General features: G+C 41.8%; 1 long non-coding RNA gene across 1 annotated transcript in view; it reads right to left on the bottom strand.

The window, feature by feature from the left end:
• Nucleotides 1-4,732: 4,732 nt before the first annotated feature.
• The window catches only part of LOC307220621, a 39,552-nt gene continuing 24,073 nt past the window's right edge, over nt 4,733-20,211 (bottom strand). The window contains exon 3 of the long non-coding RNA XR_013840999.1: nt 4,733-5,604. This is a non-coding gene — a long non-coding RNA (uncharacterized lncRNA). The remainder of the gene's footprint in view (nt 5,605-20,211) is intronic.

Genomic DNA, 20,211 nt, shown 5'->3' with positions numbered 1-20,211 from the left:
GTTTGCAGAGTTTGCTCAAGGCATAGTGGAAACAGTCCAAAATGGCAACTGACAGCATGGTTTTAATGCTACTTTATATCCCAAAGCTGCCTGCGTTGTTGTTGTTTTTAAAACTGGCAACTTCTGTTAGGTGTTTCATCCCCCCCGCCAAATGCACTTCTCATTCATCTTCAGCCTATTCATTCTTTTCTGACTGTGCCACTGTGTCAAATTACAGCATTCATTTCTTTACACCTTTAAACGTCCTGGTTCAGTGTAAAACCACAAGAACGTCAAGAACTACTACAGTTGCTAGACATCTCTTGCTACGCTGGCATCAATTGCGTGAAACCAGATCACATATTCTGTGGACTGATGTTCAGTGACGGGCCTGTTTACTGACAGCACAATCTCATGCACATCTACTTGTAGGTAAGACCTATTGAGTTCAATGCGACAAAGTCTTATATCAGCATGTATAGAATTAAAGCCTTAGTTAAAGTCCTACTATGGTTTCTACCTACTAACATTGGTCTGTATTTACATTTAAACGATTGTGTGTGTGTGTCATTGCCAACATTTATTGATTTTAGTAGAATTGGTAGAATCCGTTCACTGTCCGAAGAAGACACTTTATGATTCACTTTTGCCCTTTGTCTTTGAAAGGTTCACAACTTATATTCATCAGTCTGTCATAAAATCCCTTCATAAAAGGCCAGAGTTACACAAAGAGACCAGAGGCCATCACAACTGGAGCTGAAATGAATTCATAGCTGAAAAACATGGCTCTGTTTTGTCTGAACACAGAATCCTTTCCAATATTGGCATTTGGATTTCAGTTACGTTTGGATTGCATTGGAAACATTTCAAATTCTGTAATGTCAGAAAATATGAACCAACCAGACAAAACGTCACAAAGCAATGAGCAAGTTCTGCGGAACACTTAATTGGGTTTCAGATGGAGCAAAATAGGAGAGAAAACTGGTTTGATGTTGGCGCCACAAACATTGACAGTTGTTTCTTCCCTGTCCTCATTTTTGAAAAGATCCAGCCCCATTTAAGAGCTGTGAAGGGCCCCAACGTTTACAAAATGTGATGTTTTGTTTGGAATCAGTAAAGATATTGGCCAATTTGTGGAGTTTGATTTCCCCTCTTTGTCTTTCTATTTTATTGCAAATAGGGGGCTCTAAAGTTATAAAATCTGATGGCTGAGCCTTAACAATCAAGCCACCCCCTTGGTTTTTGACACAGGGTCAGAACTAAATTAGGAAGCAGGAATAGCACGGGCGTTTGGCTCGGCTGCAGTGGGCAGCAGCCACTGCACAGCAATTTCCATTTATGCACAATATGCCCTCCTCTGTCCTCACTGGTGCTCCCATTCCAGCTGTCTCTGGATCAAAGATTGATGCCAGGGAGTTTAGGCAATATGATAGATGGCCATTGGCAAGCCGAGCTTGACCACAGGTTATCACAGGCTCTAATTAAAGAAAGACATGGGCTGCTGAGTCAAGGGTCCCTTGCACTGGTGACAATAGGCCAGCAGTCTCCAAAATAGCTGCAAAGGAAAATGGATTCCTTTGACTGATTGCGTGATGTCTGGATTAATGATCAGGAAATGAGCTATTATTGTATCCTTACAAGTAGGCAGCTTCATAATGCTTCCACTGTGCTGTACGTTTTCTTACTTTGCCATGAGTGGGTTGTTGTTTTTCTTAAAGGCTATGTGGTGTTCAGATTAATGCAATGCACAAGAAACAGGTTTCCCTGTCAGGGGCAATGTCGTCTCTTCATTGTGCCCTCCCCTCCACTCTCATTGATCCAGTTAACGAGATTCACATACACAAGCAAGCTTCCCCATTCATTCTGGACTGGGAAGTGTGAGCACCAATCAGACGCACCTTTAGATGCACATCCAAATTGCATCCACGGCTGCATCTATGCAACATTTTATTCTAGAGTCAATGGAGACCGAGTCCTTGTCTCTACTACCGAGTCCACACACAATCCAGATCTATTGTATCTTTTTGCTGCTAAAAACTCTTCTTGAAAAAAAAAAGTTTCTTTCTGAAAATAAAACCTCATTGCAGATTGATCCTGCACTTCAGTGTGTCCATTTGAGGACAGAGGTCAAGAGGTGTAGGTGGTCTTGGCAAAGGTGTGTGTTGTGTATCCACACCTGCCCAATGATGTTGTGGATGGGCCTGTACTAAGATTCCAACCACCACTTCCTTGTTCATTCACCTGGGGCATGTGCAGGGAAGAAAAGATATAGACGACCTGATCATGGGGAGGGTTTTCGTAAATGCATGTCAAATAACCATGCCCACCTCTATGGATGGCAAGATCTAGAATTAATCTAGATTGAAAGCAGCATGCTGAGGACAAGCATGAATTATTCCAGATTGAGGGATATTATGTTTTGTGTGTACTCAGCCCAAGTGAGAATGTAATACATCGCAACAAAAGAAGAGTGGCAGATGAAGTTAATGGACTATGCCGAGTTGGCGAAACTAACTGGGAAAATTTGGAACCAGCAGTACCAGACCTTTTTGAAAGACTGGAATAAATTTACATTGTATTTGAGAGACAATTGTAAACAATTGACATTGTACTTCCGGGTTGGCGCCTCTGACAGTGGCGGAATTCCTCTGATCGGGAGGAATTTGCTCCGTGGAAATCAGGGTCTGGCCGCCACGGCGAAGGCGGAGACCCACTAAAAATCACAGGCGGGAGAAGCCTGTGAACGTGGGATTCGGCTGGCACCTTTTGCGCCTCCCCTACTCACGGGGAGACCCGGTTTCGGGGATCCGGAGCGACGTGGGGTGAGCGGCGCGGTGCTTCGAATTGACTGCTTCTTTCACAGAGTGAAGCCGCACTGCTGTTGCCGGAGAGCGCTGACTTTTTCCTGTGGACAATTTGATCCTAAACAACTACCTGTGAGTAGAACAGAAAATTGGATTTTTAAACGTCTTAATTTGGCACCGAAACAGGGAGGTTTCAAACAGGAAGTCCGCCTTCCCCTTTTGTAAATAGATTGAAGCAAAGAGCTTGCAAGCTAAAGTCTTGGAAAGTCCTCTGTAAAGGATTAAATTTCCATCGGCTAAAATCATTAAACCCCCCTTGGAAGCAGGAGAAGAGGGGGAAAATTTTGGATCGCGTAAGCCTGCAGGAGAGAGTGAAGAAAGTTAAGTTACCACCGCTCTGAACCTGGAAACGGGCTGCTAGTAAGACTGACTGTGAATAAAACATTTGTTGACAGCTAGTTAAATAAGAGAAATACATTGTTTCCATTGTCTCCTTCTGTGTTTAAAAAGGAGTAAAAGTAACTGAAAATTGAAATTAATTTTATTGTTTGAACTGTGCTTAAAAGGATTGATACAAATAGAAATTGTTTCCCTCTAGAGGGAGCCTTTGAAACTGTTACAAGAGTTGAGCTGGTGGAATCTCCAGCTGCAAGATAAAAAAACCGTGAGAACCAGGGATTGACCTTGGATCGGTTAAGAATGTCGACAGAAGAAGCCTTAGTGATTGCATTATGTAAGATAAGTGATTCATTGGAACAGCTCCACAAGAAGACGGATCTGATGACTATCAAAATTGATAACTTGGGACAAAAAGTGACTAATTTGGGACAAAAAGTGACTAATTTGGGACAAAAAGTGAACATCTATACTGAAACTATTCAGGAATCGATACAGGAATCTACTTTGACATGGCAAACTGGAGAGAAGACGAGGGAGAAAGTTGTTGTTGTTGAACCTAAAGTAATACAAGTGGAGAGGGAGAGAGCCCCAGCCTTACAGAAGCAATCTGATGACTATAAGTTGTTGCCTTCTATGATTGAATTCAGAGAAAGTCAGATTTTGAGGATTGGAGCCTTGCTTGGATTTACTGACCTTTGGGACCTGGACCTGGGTCAGGAGGAGATTGGAGCTGTGGGGACTTTCAGATTTGGTGGGATTTTGAAACACGTCCTGAAATATCTTTTGGATTTTAGTTTTAACTATGGAGATTTGGCTGACCTGTCGAGAAGGAATAAAAACATTGCTAGGTCGGAGCTTCCCCGAGATCTACTCTTCAGTATCAAAGGAAGGAAATTAAGAACAAGAACAGCAGAAGACAAAGTAAAGTGTATTTATAAATATGAAGAAGATCTGCAGAAGGGACTTGGAAAAGAGTTAAGAGCCTCAGACAGAAGATCACAAGGTTGATGGACTATATGGAATTGACGGAAATGACTGGCAGAATCCTAGACCAGGGAGAAGAGACGGTGGAAGAAGATTGGAAAAAGTTTAAAGTCTATTTATAGAAATACTGTAAAATTAATGAGTGTCAGAAAAATGTTGGAATGAAATTATATGGCTTTAGTAGAAATGTTATAAGGAGTTAAGCATAAATAAGTATTATAGTATTAATGGAAAATAAGGTTAAAATAAGTTAAGATAATTATATGACAGAAAATAGAGAAAGATGGAAAGGAATTGCTGAAACAATAGAAGTGGAATACAAAAAGGGAGGTGAGAGGAGGTTGATGAAACAAGGGAATGGAAGATAAGGCATCGAAATGGTATGATGTATGTTTTTAAATTGTTTTTGCTCTGTTTTGTTTAGTCTAATGTGTTAATGTTGTGTTGAGTATTGTTTAAATATTGTATTGTATTGTTTTTTCTTTCTTTTGCTTCTTTTTTTTCTTTTCTTTTTCTTCTTTTCTGTAAGGTTTAAAAGTAATAAATATTATTTTTTTAAAAAACAATTGACATTGTTAGTAGGGCTACAAGAAGTTTTGTAAGGTTAGAGATATCAATGATTATCACTATGATGTTTAAATGGTGTATTTAAGACTTGGATTTAAGGGTAATAATAATAACAACAAAATGCAATATCAGAGTACAATTAGGAAAACCATTAGTTGAGAAGGAGGGTAGTCTCAGGCCAAGTTGGCCAAGTGGTTTTTATATATTATACGTAAGATGGATGTTTTGTCAAATTTTTTTTATAAAATTTAATTTAAAATTATAAAGAAAAAGAGAATGTAATACATCGAATCTTCGTGTCTCTGAATGTGTGTGTTCCAACATGCATCTTCATCTCAGTTCTTGCTCAACTAGTCAGACATCAACAGCATGTTTTTATGTATGTTGGTGAGCATGTGTGTGTCATTTAATATGATTTTATATCATCCTTAGAGAAAAGTGTGACCATGCTGATTTCATTGTAGGTCAGGCTTCCTCAACCTCAGCCCTCTAGATGTTTTTGGCCTACAACTCACATGATACCTAGCTAGCAAGACCAGTGGTCAGGGATGATGGGAATTGTAGTCTCAAAACATCTGGAGGGCCGAGGTCGAGGGAGCCTGTTGTAGGTCAAGCTGTTTAAAGGGATGAGAGCAGGATGGGCCATCTCTTCTCTGTTTAGCTGGCAAATCTTTGAAGAGTCCTCCATACTCTTCCCTTCCCTGAGTTGAAGCCCTCCAGGGACTTTTCAGCATCTCTCTCATCAGCTGATGGGCACTATTGTCCAAGCACCTGGAGGGCACCAGCTTGGGGAAAGCTGCCTCACACAAAAGCAGCATGCATATTTAATTACCGTCGGCCATTTTTAATTGCTTTGAGTCTCTCTGGTACCCTGGAAAAAAAGGAAATTTCTCATTAGCCGTTTCCTTGTCAACTGACACACATCACCCCCCTCGCCACCATTGATGACAGAAAGTTTACCAGACAGGAAACACAAAGAATGAAATGCAGGAATTAACTAATCAGACAAAACTGTGCCCCCGTTCTCATCCTGTTATGTAGGATCCCATTGTAGCTTGTTTCTGTGAGGCAAATATTCTTGAAACGGGGAAAGAAGAGTCTGAAAAGGTTTACAGCTGAAATGTTTCCCCAAAAACCCTTGTTTGCTAATTGATGGACTGATTAAAATGTGAACATACCACCAAGAGGTTATTTTCCTGGTTACAGTTTGCCAGTTCCTGTGGCAGCAGGCACTCCATTTAATTTTGTTTTATTAAAAATGCAAAGCAGTATGGCAGTCTCTTTAAACACAACGTACGGTTTCAATGTGGGACTTGCCCATACCGCACCCACTCTGCCAAATTCACTGTGGATGGAAACTATGCAATCACTGATCGTTTGTTGTTCTATCTGTGAGAGAAGACCTGAAAGCAGCACAGATGCACCTTGAGAGTTCAAGTGATGAATGTGCACACATGGTTTGCTATCTTGAAGTTTGAGTGTGACTCGCAAGATAGCTAGGTCAACTTCTGTATCTGGGAACATAACCAGAGGAGCAGTCCTGGGAATGCCACAGATATGGGAGATCAGTGGATCATGCATTTAAATAATTGGCATTTGCTATCACAAAAACACCAAGTCAGATGGCTGGGGGTGAGAATGGAGTGTTTTAGGAGCCGGCACCTCATTTTTAGGCACGGCCAGCCCTGTACAGGTTCTGCAGGGACACAGGAACCTGTCTTTTACCATGTCAGACCATTTGTCCATCCAGCCCAGAGGTGTGGGGAACCCTTGGGCCTCCAGATGTTACTCCTATAATCCTTGGCCACTGGCAATGCTTCCAAGGGCTGATGGGAGTTGTAGTTCAGTAACATCTGGAGGGCCAAAGGTGTTGATGTAAGAGCAGCGAAATCACAGCTAAGAAGCTCAAAACGTATATATGACTGACACCCTTCTTTGGAAATTAAACCAATGCCCATATTTTAACATACAACTATCTTACTTGCAGAAACTTACAGTTATAGATGAATTAAAACATAATACCGTATTTTTCGCTCCATAAGACGCACTGACCGTAAGACGCACCTAGTTTTTAGAGGAGGAAAACAAGAAAAAAAAATATTCTGAATGAAACAGTGGAAGTATGATTTTTGTGGTTCATGCTGTGGCCACAAACATGTGATTTGACGGTGATTTTGGGGTTGCCCAATGCAAAAATCCTGAGAATCCATGTGGATCCATGCTTTGTAACTATGTTTTTACGCCATTGCGGCCCCACGCAACAGTGGGTGTGTGATTTTTTTGGTGCAGGCTGTAGCCATGGACATCCTATGGGATCTGATGGTGAATTTGGGGTGACCCAATGTAAAAATCCTGAGGATCCATGGGCTTTTACCTCCCCCCTCCCAGGTAGCCTCTGCTAGTGTCCCTTATCTCTCTCCCGATCCCACTGATCAGCTGCTTCCTTTCAACACTCCCTTCCCTCTTGTTTGCCTTAGTGTCTTTTCCTTAGCTTAGTTTTTTGCTCCTCCTTTTCTTCTAATTTCTCTCCTCATTGGTTTAGACTTCCTGTCTCCTCTCTTTGCAAGTTTGCTGTCTTTACCTCCCCCCTCCCAGGCAGCCTCCTTTATTGCTAGTGTCCCTTATCTCGCTTCCGATCGCTTGCGATCAGCGGCTTTGTTTCAGCACCCACTTCCCTCTTTCAAAAAAAAAAGAGCATGATCTGCTTTTCGCCGCTGGGCAATTTGGCTCCAGGGACCACGCATTCGCTCCATAAGACACACAGACATTTCCCCTTACTTTTTAGGAAGAAAAAAGTGTGTCATATGGAGCAAAAAATACGGTATTTACAGTCACATGCTCATCCAAGCAAAGGCTTACAGTCTCTTCTTCTAACTTCTAAACAACTGTATTTTCCTCTCTTTCCAGAGCTCAGCCTTCTGTATCTCAGTTAAGCCTTGTAGCTCCTATGAGAGATTTCCACTTTTACCTTCTCCTGCAGCTTTGCACTCTTTCTTTCAGGCAAACACTCTATTCAACTTAGCAGTGTTCACAGTGGATTCTAAAAAAGTCATCTTGCTTCATATAAAATGGAGTCTCTCTTTCAACAGATACCTCCCATGTGACCAACATTAGCCAATCACATGAGAACTACTAGAGAACTCTCTAGAATTTAGTTACCAACCAATCAAATTCGAACACATAGTAAATGCATACAAAGCATTTACAATGTCAGTGAATTAAATTACTATACTTAACAAAGGGTAGCCCCATACCTGCTTTAGCTAATATTGTCTCCTTTGTGTAGAACCGGTCTCCAGAGTCTCAGCCAGAGGCTTTTCCTACCACCTGCAACTTGAAACCCTCTTTTATTACTTGCTACCTGATGTTCCAGATTGTAGATGGGACCTTTTGCATGCTGCATCCCTGAGTCTGTGTCGCTTTCCCATAAAGAGAGCAAGAAGACTTTCTAGGTGGTAGCATCAAAACCAAGCTCCCTGGATTTATTCAACCTTGTTGCTAACCAAAACATTTTGATGCCTGAGATGTAAAGGACAAGAGGATGCTTCCTCCAACAATTCCATACCCAGGTACCAACTTCTTACTTCACTACAGGCAGTGGGAGACTGTCAACCACCCCCCTCTGAGGACAGTAAATTAGTTATAGGGGAACAGGAGGGCAGCAGAGATACATATGGTTGTGTGTGGGCCTCACAAAAAGCTGATGGAGAGCTGCTTGTGCTGTCATCTCCCAGGCATTTGTCCCCTGAGACAGTCACCTCACCTTGACTAAATATAGGGCTGGCCCCACTATAAGCTGTCTAATCAGTAAGATATAGTTACATTGTATTTTTCATTTCTCACATCTGGTTTCCTATTGTTTCTTTAGTTACATTTCATTTTCTTGTTACTAGTGAGCTTAATGTCAGTCTTGGGTTGTGTGTGTGTATGTATGAATTTCTCCCCATCCCAGCTCCCTCCTTCCTTCTCTCTCTCTCTCTCTCTCTCTCTCTCTCTCTCTCTCACACACACACAGAGAGAATGGGGGGGGGGGGGTTTAAAACTATTCACATTTAAAGATGAACCTACCTAATCCACACGTTCCAAAGGAACATACAAATTGAAACACAGCCATCTTTCGAAATTTGCACGTCTTTGAATTTTGTAGTGCTTTTTTCCAGCCAAGTAATTTATAGAAAAGTGCATATATCAAGGTAAAGCTTGCATAAAAATGCATACATTAGTGAAAATAACCTACAAAAAGGCACTCTATTAAAGAACATTCTTTTGCAAAAATGTGTATGTTCATAGAATTTTGCACTAAAAGGCTGAAGAATTTTCATGAGGACTTTTTAATATAATCAATGTTTTTGAAAAACTGATATAGAAATGTGGGGAACTGAAATGCAGGCTTGAAAAGTGAGAAATGGAGAGAAGCCAAAATTGACAGTTAGCCCATCCCTAAAACATACGAAGTGCTAATGAGCAAACTGAATTTTCTTTCTCTCTGGAGAACGGAGGCCAGCGCTTTCAGATAAAAGAATCAATGAGAGCTGAGGAACATCTGGAGCTGTTTTCCTGTTGTGTTTCATAGGTCCACCTCAGATTTCAACGATAGATCATCGAAAGTTCTGCTTCATCTTGCACACTTGTACAAGAAACAAAGATGTTATACCTGTTTTTGAGAGAGCAAAAAAAAAGAGGAGAAGCTACTTCAGGTTTAAAGCTCCAGGATGCTGACCAGCCCAGGCAGCCCTCTGAAACCAATGGTGAATGCTCCGCATCTGGAAGAACTAAACCATTGAGAGCACTTCCTGTAGCACCCTTGCTGGGAGGACTAGGTTGACAAGGTTCGAGATGTATGGCCATTAAATTGCTTGCAGATTTTGACCTACGTGTCCATAATAAAATAAAAACAAGACCTGATGGGTTGTTAAGTTACGCCAAACATTTCAAAGGAATTCTTGCCTCAAGATCAAATGCATCGTGTAATATTATCATGTCAGATTAGGACATAACACCACGTAACATGACACAAAACAGGGCTACTTGACATATTGATTCAGAAATTTCGCAAACAATGCCTTTGGAAGCTCTCATGTTATCAGTGTGAATAATGAATACAATTCTTCCCACATTTCTCATGGCAGTTGGGAGCAAAGGGAAGAGGCCACAAAGTGTAACTAGACATATTGGATTATGCCTCCTTCAGAATCAAGGTTGGCACCAGAGAATAAGTTGCCAGATGTCAATTGATAGCTAATATCAGCTTCTGGTGTCGGGTGTGAGATGGTTTTTGAGTTCATAGAGCTGTTGACATTCTTCTTTCAGTTTTGACTTTAGCTTTCAACATCTTCCCTGTCCCAATTGCCCAACGCCAGCCTGTTCACCCACCCAGGTTTCAGTGATACGCGCCAGATCAGCCTCCTCATCCATAATCAGATCATGGGTGAGGGAGATTTTATTCTGGGCTGACGTTGCATTCAACAGCAGCAGTCGCAGGCCCGAGGGCTGGCTGATAGGGCAACCACAATTCCCCAGGTTGGAGGAGAGGCTGGCACACTGCACAGTCACTAACTGCCTGTGCCGTGTGCCCCTTACCCAGCTTGCCCCATCTCCTACGCCATACCTCCCCCTAATTTAAAAGAGAAAGAAGCACTCTATGCTGGGCAGCAGAAGCAGTCCCAATAAGCCTATCATACCATACCCTCCATCATTTCTCTGATGAAAACAGGGACATACTAAGAAAAAGCAGTATATTCCAGGATCAAACCAGAAACCAGGATGGCTTTTGTAAATCCAGGACTGTCCCTTGAAAATAGGGACACTGGAGGGTCTGGAAAATCCCCTTTGCACGATGTTGGGTAGCCTTCGCCTTAGTCATGACTCTGATGTTGACTAAAAAATGCAAAAGGCTTTTCTGTGTACAGAGACATTCTTGGAGCACTTTCAAGGGTTAATGACAATACACAGTGGGGCACAAGGAACATGGCTTATATTCCTACATGGGTGGCATTCAGCTAAGTCTGACTCAGAGTAGACCCTCCAAAATTAACAAACAAGACTCAGTTAGGTCCATGAATTGCAACGGTTCTGCTCTAAGTGAAACTTCGTTGAATGCAACCCACTGTCGTCATTATTACTTGCAGGCTACTAGTCCTGTGTGTTGCCTTTGATATAATTGCTAAAGGCTGAGCAAATGACGGGGAAGCAGCTTCTTATTTAGAAAACAACGGGCCGCTATTGCACATTCAGCAAAAGCCAGGGAACCACATTTACATAAGCTAGTGAAGGATTTATGAAATGATGAAGCTTCCCATTTGTGGCAAGCACTTGAGGCCTGTTATTTGTTACAAGATGGGGAGTTAATGCCCGCAACACATCTCATGGAGATGTGTTCACACATAGCATTTTCCAGGCACCCTAGGGGCATTATATTCTTGCCTCCTACCCCCCCCCCATCCATAAAACTTTCAGCAGCTCCATGTAAATGAAATATGATACCCAGAGCCTTAAGAGCTACTTGGGGAAACTGACATGGGCTTTTAGAGTATGCCAGTGTTTACATTTCTCTTCCAGAGCAATTCCCTCTCCCAATGGGAGCTATGTGTCCTACTTTACAGAGGAGAGACCTCTACTTGAAGGAGTTCCCTATCTGGCAGGATGCTAAGTTCCAGAACCCTAAGAAGGGAGAGCAGCAGGGTTGTCTTTGTATTGTATTATATTGATTTGTTTTAATTTTCTTTCTTTCTTTTTGTAATCTTTAAATTCTTAATAAATATTATTTTTTAAAAAAAGAAGGGAGAGCAGCAGGGGCCTTGGAAGGTGTCTGGAAGTTCAGTCGGAGAGCAGAAGGAGCATGCAGACAGGTCACCTAGTTACATCATCCCTCCCCGCATGCTGCAATACATTGTATTTCCATTTACATGATAACTCCAAATTGGTACCATATGTATGGACCATATGCAAATTTTATGCAAAGACACTTTGGCCTTGTTGATGGTGCATCTCCTTGTTTTGCAGCCTAAGTGGCCACCGTAGGGTGACATCAGATCAAGATCACCTGGGTGATATTTCCAGGTAACAAGTAGAATAAAATTGCTTAGGGTTGCAACCTTCATTGGAAGCAAACAAATTTGAAATTTAATTTGCACCATAGCAAAATCATAGAATCATCGAATCATAGAATCATAGAGTTGGAAGAGACCACAAGGGCCATCGAGTCCAACCCCCTGCCAAGCAGGAAACACCATCAGAGCACTCCTGGCATATGGTTGTCAAGCCCTCTGCTTAAAGACCTCCAAAGAAGGAGACTCCACCACACTCCTTGGCAGCAAATTCCACTGTCGAACAGCTCTTACTGTCAGGAAGTTTTTCCTAATGTTTAGGTGGAATCTTCTTTCTTGTAGTTTGGAACCATTGCTCTGTGTCCGCTTCTCTGGAGCAGCAGAAAACAACCTTTCTCCCTCCTCTATGTGACATCCTTTTATATATTTGAACATGGCTATCATATCACCCCTTAATCTCCTCTTCTCCAGGCTAAACATGCCCAGCTCCCTTAGCCGTTCCTCATAAGGCATCGTTTCCAGGCCTTTGACCATTTTGGTTGCCCTCCTCTGGACACGTTCCAGTTTCTCAGTGTCCTTCTTGAACTGTGGTGCCCAGAACTGGACACAGTACTCCAGGTGAGGTCTGACCAGAGCAGAATACAGTGGCACTATTACTTCCCTTGATCTAGATGCTATACTCCTATTGATGCAGCCCAGAATTGCATTGGCTTTTTTAGCTGCCGCGTCACACTGTTGGCTCATGTCAAGTTTGTGGTCAACCAAGACTCCTAGATCCTTTTCACATGTACTGCTCTCAAGCCAGGTGTCACCCATCTTGTATTTGTTCAAGGCCACGATGCAGTCCTAAAGACACATGGGGCCAAATTGCATATTACATCTCATTCTTTTTCTTTTCTTTTCTTCTTTTACAAATAGCTGCAGATTCAGCCCATGGGCCTGTATTCCATTACAACAGAGCAACTAGCAGCTTCAGAGGGAGATGCGTTCAACCAGAAAAGTTTATGAGGCTACCCTCAAGTAAGCTGTCACAGAGTTGCAAACTTAGTGTGACTTATTTCTGGTTACTCATGCTTAAGATCAGGTTAGTGGGTACAGTTTGGAGCAGCGTGCTGGAATATTTGTTAAGGATAAAAAGAGGCAGACCTCAGATTTTACCGGACAATTTTTATACCAACTTTATTTAAAAACAAAAGTCTGTAAGTCCATGTAAAGCAAAGGTTCCCTGAGTCAACACAGGAGGTTTTCTAAGGCTGTGTACACAGTGTTTACTGTAGATCCAGTGCACTCTCAGGACTGGTTTGAGAAGCGGTGTACACACACTGCTAACCCATAGCAATCCTGTATCTACCCTGCTGTTTCTTTGGAAATACCGTGTTTCCCCGCAAACAATCTTCTGTCTGAAATGAAAATGAAAGAACGACTTTGCTGCATTTTAAGTCAATGCAGCATGGCTTGCGTTGCTCTTTAGCCTTCCCTTTCGCACCGATTTAAATCCATAGTCCTTATCCGAGACACTGCCTTGCCCGTGGCAAAACAAAACAAAGCTAGTACACAGTGTTAAGAGCTGACTTTAACTCCACTGTTCATTGTGCTCTCATTAAAGAGGTCTAAATAAACATCCCCGGAACTATCCAGTCCACTAGCCTTCTTGCTTCAGACTAGTTTTGTTCTCCGTTTCTTCAGATAAGCTCTCCAATCTTGCACCAGTCCCTTGGGGCAAACGTTGAAGGTCAACTAATTTAGCAGAGTGAAGTTTAATTTTCTGAAGGAGAGGATTATTAATTTGCTCAGGTTCCTTTTGTTGATCTTCGAAATCTCCTGCACACTTCTTTGTCTCGGATGGCTATCCAGTGAAACAGTGCCTAATCTCACAACATTTGTACTGGCAAAATATAAATTTCCCCTCATCATCTACGTTTCCATTGAGTTTGAATTCTTGAATTTGTTTAGATGCTGTCCTCTGGCTGCCGGAGACATGCTCAGCGCATCATGTGGTGTTCACAACCCAAGTTAGCAACGCTGAGGAATATTTACTGACGAAAGAAGAAAAAGCACAATATCAACTGTCTTTAAACAATGCATTAACATTTGATGGGATACTGTTGGCCAGAAATGAATCTGTTCCGTGTAATAAGTACCTCTTGGCGGCTGTCTCTTAAATATTCTTAGGCTGTAATCCTATACAAACACTTACGTTTTATTTATTTATTGAATAGCTTTATATTCCCCGCTTCCTCCAATCTGAAGCATGGGGCAGCTTCCAACAATAGCAGATACTATACCATAAAACAATCAAACTATTTTGAAAACTAACATGACAAGTAAAATAAGGTAGCTAGCAGCAGTGAAGTAGTACAGATAGATACCACCCAAGAAATACTTTCCTTTCTGTTAAGAATTAGTTGCCAACTGTGTCCTTACAGCACACAACATTAGCATTGCAGATTTGTCTGTAGCTAATTAATTCGGTAGGGGAAACATGCTGTGCTGCACCAATATTGCGGAGAGAATTATTCTAACTAAAAATGGAAGCAGTGACAGTCAAAGCAAGCACTTCCAACTTCCTGATCACCTCTACCAAAACAGCCGGCTACTTCCTGATTCTCAAGTATGTGCCTTAGTCCTCAAAGCACTTATGTGACCCATAATTATGCAACAAGAATGTGGTTAATGAAGATCATCAATATGCGGCACTTAGGGTTTTTTTTTAGTGACATCAAAGCTGCATCTAGACACATCAAAGAAGCATTTCAGTTAAATGTGTTTTAAACTTTGTTATGAGAAATTGCATTGGCAAAAACGGAACTTCCACAGCGCCATTTGGTGTCACAGCGTAATAATGCATACACAACGCTTTTTATTTACCAATCTAGCTGACTCCTAAGTAGAAAGAGTTGAGCCAGAGGACTGAATATTTCAGGTTTCTAGCCCTTTTATTTTTGGAGGACTCAGCTATGTGTGTTCCATCTAATTCCTAACACAAAGGCAGTTCATTATAAGGGGTGAGAAACCTGTACTTGAATATGATTTACAGATGGTATTTAACTCCAAGAAGGCTTGCTAAGATGTATAAGACTGAATCCGATAAGTGCCACAGATACAAAGAGGTGGAGGGAATGTTCCTTCACGTGTGGTGGACTTGTAAAAGGGTAAAAGAGTATTGGAAAATGATCTATAATGAATTGAAAAACATGTTTAAAAGTACTCCCCCCCAAAAAAAAAGTCCTTTCTGTTGGGGATAATTCAGACTGAAATTCCCAGGTGTCAAAAAAAAAGAAGGTTATTTATGTATGCTACAACTGCAGCCCATATTTTGTTAGCCCCAAAATGAAAAACGAGTGAGGTCCCAACCAAAGAAGAATGGCAACTTAAGTTGGCAGAATATGCGCAGCTTGCAGACTTAACATATAGAATAAGAGAACAAGAAGAACATACATTTAGAGAAGATTGGAGAACGTTTATTGAATATATGGGAAATAATTGTGTACAGCTGAAAACGCTGCCAGCATTAAGATAAATTCAACAGTGTAAATAAGCTTTGATGGATGCAATAATGGAATACTGAATGATTTAGTTTTTGTAAAATATGCAGGGGTTTATGATATGTAAAATGAAACATGGAAAGAGAAGAAGGGAAGTCATTGATATCTTAAGGATGTAAAAAAAAAAAGAGAGAGAAGAAACCTGGCGTCCCTCCGAATTTTCCCAGACTACAATTCCTATCATCCCTGGTCATGGATCACGCTGACTGGGGAGGATGGGAAGTGGAGTTCATTTCCTCTTTTACTTGCTGGCAATCAGTTCCTTTAAATATAAATATGGCTTGAGCTGCTTTGACAGAAGATTTCACGTGTCCTGTTCGAATCCAGTGCGTTCTAACAAACTCTTAAATCTAGGACAGAAGCAATGCTGCAGTCAGCCAGAACTCTCATACTATCTCACTCAGGGCCTGCCCAAGACACTTGGCTGCTTGAGGCGAAGCAGAAAATGGTGTCCTTCCTGGGCATCCTGGGGTTGTAGTTTGTTAAGGGTGCTGGGTTAGAGGTGTCATGGAAGATAGAGGTATCAGTGATTATTAGCCATGTTCAGGAAGCTGAAGCATCTGTCAGCTTTGGAGAATCAGATCCCACCCATGGTGGCAGCCAAGAATCAGAGAAATGATAAAAGTTCTTACCAAGCAATTTATTCACTACTTCACAGAGAGTGACAAAGGAATGCAGCCTTCCCTAAATAATGGCATTGCTCCAAGTAAAGTCCCAACCCCTACGTCTACCCTATTCAACATCACCCGTGCATCAGCTAATCTGAGCTTTCTGCCTCTGAGCTCTCTGTTCTGCTACTCTCATTGCCCACCTGGTCTTGGGGGAGGGGAGGTCAGGAATGCTTTCCAAGGACACTGAATCTGTCAGCTGTCTCTTCCCTGGCGCTTCTTCTTCTTCTTGCTGTTCCTCTTCCAATATTTCCTAGCTTCTGCCCTCTGCAGCCTCTGAACTATGCCCTTCTGCAAACCACTGTTCTAAACCTATACTGTCCTCCTGTTTTGGAGAAGGTTCAGGAGAGGGGGGAGGGCGGTTCCCACCATTCCTCCTCAGTCCAGCCCCTGACAGCATTTTATACAGAGACTGTCTATACCTCTGAGTGTGAATGCTGGTGACCACGTGAGATGGTCATCCCCATCTGTAAGACTCCAGAAACACTGAACTCCCCCTTCCCCAATCTGTGGCACTCCAGATATTGTTGCACTACAACTCCCATCATCCCCAGCATAGCCACTGATAAACAGTTATGGGAGTTGCAGTCCAGTGATAACCTGGAGGGCACCAGGCTGGGGAAAGTTGATATCCTGGGAAAACATTCTGGACTAGATGCATGGGCTGGTCTGATGCAGCAAGACAAGTCTTGTGTTCTTATTTCAAATTAGGAAGGCATTTGATGTTGAGAGCAAGGAAGCAATTAGAGAACATGAGTAGTGGGGAGGGAAGAAATCGGAGGGAGTTTGTGGGGCAGGGGAAAAGAAACACAATCCATTAACCTAAAAGCTCTGCCCGACCTCGCAAATGCAATTCCACAATTCCTCTTTTAAACTGTAGTATGGTCTCTTGCCAATCTGCAGTACGCAGATAATATTAAATGGGGAACGTTTGCATGATATATGGTAACTGCTCTGCAGGGATATAGTATAAAGACATTAAGAAGGAGATCTTTAACACAAATCTGGCGTGATTTGAAGTATCATGTCAATCGCCAATTCCATGATAATATAAAAAGGATTTTAAAAAACCAAAAAAACAAAACAAAAACAAAAACAAAAAAACACAACAACCAAACACCACCCATGTATAATGGAATCAAGAACTTATTTCTTGCAGGAGAAATAACACCGTCCTTTCTGATCTGATCCCAGAATGTCCCACTTTTTCTTAGAACTATTTTCATCAGAGAAACATTGGAGGTTATGCCATTAAAATGGCAGTCTGGGGGCCTCATGAGGAGGGCAATAAGTGATAAAACAGCCAGATAAGGCAATTGAAGGGCCCTTCTGAACTGCTGGGGCCACCAGGCCAGAAACTGGTGCGAATTCTAGACTCAGTGATGGTGCATACAGTTCAGCTTTCTACCAGTGCTAGTACCTAGCCTGCCTAAATGCTTTCACCTCCCCCTCTTCATGCAATGTATCAGAATGCTGTACAGGTTTTGCCTCACGGGACACTTCTGCCAGAACCAAGGTGCTACACTGCCACTCTTGAAAGCGATGTCACCTGGATTACTCTGTTTTGCTGGGTGGTGGGGCTGGTTGTACATGTAAATCACCATTTGAATGGTCTATACAGGCAAAGGTTTAAAACATTTGCTGGAATCAAGAAGGACTTCAAATGTTCTCAGACAACTGGAGTGTTTGTTTTCAGGTAACAAGCTCTTAGAAACCATCCTATATAAAAAGATGCAACACACACACACGCACACTCCAATTTTGCCTGATAAAAAGTTGGTGACGGTACGTAATGCTTAGTAATTTAATTCACTGAAATTGTAACTGTTTGTATGTATTACTACGCGTTTACATTTGATTGGTTGGTAACTGAATTCTAGAGAGTCCTCTAGTAGTTCTTGTGTAATTGGCTAATGTTGGTCACATGGGAAGTATCTAATGAAGGAGAGACTCCATTTCATGCAAAGCAACATGACTGTGTTTTTAGAATCCACTGTGAACACTGCTAAGTTGAATAGACTGGGTGCTTCTTCTTTGCTTGAAATAAAGAGTGCAAAGCTGCAGGAGAAGGTAAAAGTGGAAATCTCTCATAGGAGCTGCAAGGCATGGCCTAACTGAGATATAGAAGGCTGAGTGCTGAGCTCTAGAAAGAGAGGAAAATATAGCTGTTTGGAAGTTAGAGGAAGAGACTTGGATAAGCATGAGACTGTAAATATTATGTTTTAATTCATCTATAAGTTTCTGTAAGTAAAGTTTTTGTGTGTTAAAATCTGGGCATTGGTTTAATTTCCAAAGAAGGGCGTCAGTCATATATATGATTTGAGCTTCTTAGCAGCGATTTCAGTACCTTTACTTCAACACAGAACCCACCGTTTTTCTGAACAGCCATGGAAAAACTGATGAAAGCAACTATGATCTTACTCTTTCTGTCCTCTGCTTTCATATGCTGTCCAGAGCAATTCAGACAAAAATATTAAAAGCTTATTAGAGTGTCTACAATACAAGGGCAACAATCACAGCAGACCACATCCTGTCTGCAGATGGCACATTTGTGGCAGGAGGAGCTGAAATGAATTTCCTCCTCAAAATTCTCTGTTGCTGCTTTTGATGTCGAGTGTTTTCCAGATGTTCTGTGAATGCTCACATATTTGCCAAATATGCTCCCACTGTCTGATATAGGTATTGGGCCACCCAAACATATTTGACTTCAGTATCCATTATCTGACAGTAGATATCTGATAACATTTGATAGTTGACATAAGCTGGTATTTCACAGTTGACCTTGCTGTTACTTGATATGGCAAAAGCATGCTAGAGTAATTTACAATGCCTTTCTTGGGTGTTTCTCTGCTATTACTGACTTTCTCCCTGATGAAATTCTGGTTCCCTAAGGAGTCAGACACGACTAAACAACAACAACAAAGGGCAGGCTTCCTCAAACTCGGCCCTCCAGATGTTTATGGCCTACAACTCCCATGATCCCTAGCTAGCAGAATCAGTGGACAAGGATGATGGGAGTTGTAGTCTCAACACATCTGGAGGGCTGAATTTGAGGAAGCCTGCCCTAGGGGATGTAGACTGCTATATTATGTTTGCCAGCATTAGATGGTAAGCATTCATTGTATGTATATAAATATGTATGTGTTTGTTTAAATCAGTCTTGCCCAACATGGTGCTCTCCAGATGTTTTGAACTACAACTCCCATAACCCCAGCCCCCATGACCAAAATGATGACAGCTGAAGTCCAAATTATGTCGAAGGTACCAGTTGGGGAAAGGCTGGTTTAAAACCTTTTAGACTGCCCTTCATCAAAACTGGTTCCAGGGCAGTTACAAGGTCAGCGTCTCCCTCCAAAACGAATTGTTTTTAGATCAGCTGGGAAAGGAAGTTATATTTTAAACGCTGTAATTGGGGTCATCCATTCTGCTGTCTAAAATGGTTTCGAAATTGCCGCAATTTTGGAAAGTGCTTTGGTTTAAAATGTGCGCCATTTTAGCAACATTTTAGTAGCCTAATTATAATTACGAGGAGTGCTTGAAGGTGCTGGGTATGTTTAGCTTGGAAAAGAGGAGATATGATAGTCATCTTCAAATCTTTCAAGGGCTGTCACATGGAAGAGGGAGCAAGTTTGTTTTCTCCTGCTCTGGAGGGCAGGACTCAAACCAATGGCTTCAAGTTGCAAGAAAGGAGATTCTGACTAAACATACCAAAAAAGCCTTCTGACAGTAAGAGCTGTTCAACAGTGGAGCAGTCTCCCTCGGGAGATTGTGGACTCTCCTTCCTTGGAGACTTCTAAGCAGAGGTTGGATGGCCATCTGTCATGGATGCTTTAGCTGAGATTCCTGCATTGCAGAGGGTTGGGCTGAGGCATCTAATCATAAGCCTGAATTTTTATTAAAGCTTATATGTTTAATCAGGGCTTGTATTTTAAAAATGAGCTTAAAGATCTTCAAATATTTTATGCCAGGCAGAAGACCAGCTGCCTAGAAGAACCTTGGCAATGTTTTTACTCCTAGACAAGGGGCCCCCCTAATTTATAGCAGAAAACAATTCTCAAAGTCGTAAAAAGGGAATTACAGGCTGACAGCCAAGGTTACACTGACCCTACAAATTAAGGGTGGATAAATAGTAAAATGAGCCATATCTTCTTCCTAAGGTTAAGAAGGTCAAGAGCAGTGAAAAAGCAACTGGTCTGGCTGGCAGAAACAGAACATTTTT

This window comes from Podarcis cretensis, assembly GCF_951804945.1.
Source record: "Podarcis cretensis genome assembly, chromosome: 1".
NCBI lineage: Eukaryota > Metazoa > Chordata > Lepidosauria > Squamata > Lacertidae > Podarcis > Podarcis cretensis.
The sequence above is the reverse complement of the archived record's forward strand: the minus strand, read 5'-3'. Positions and strand labels throughout refer to the sequence as shown.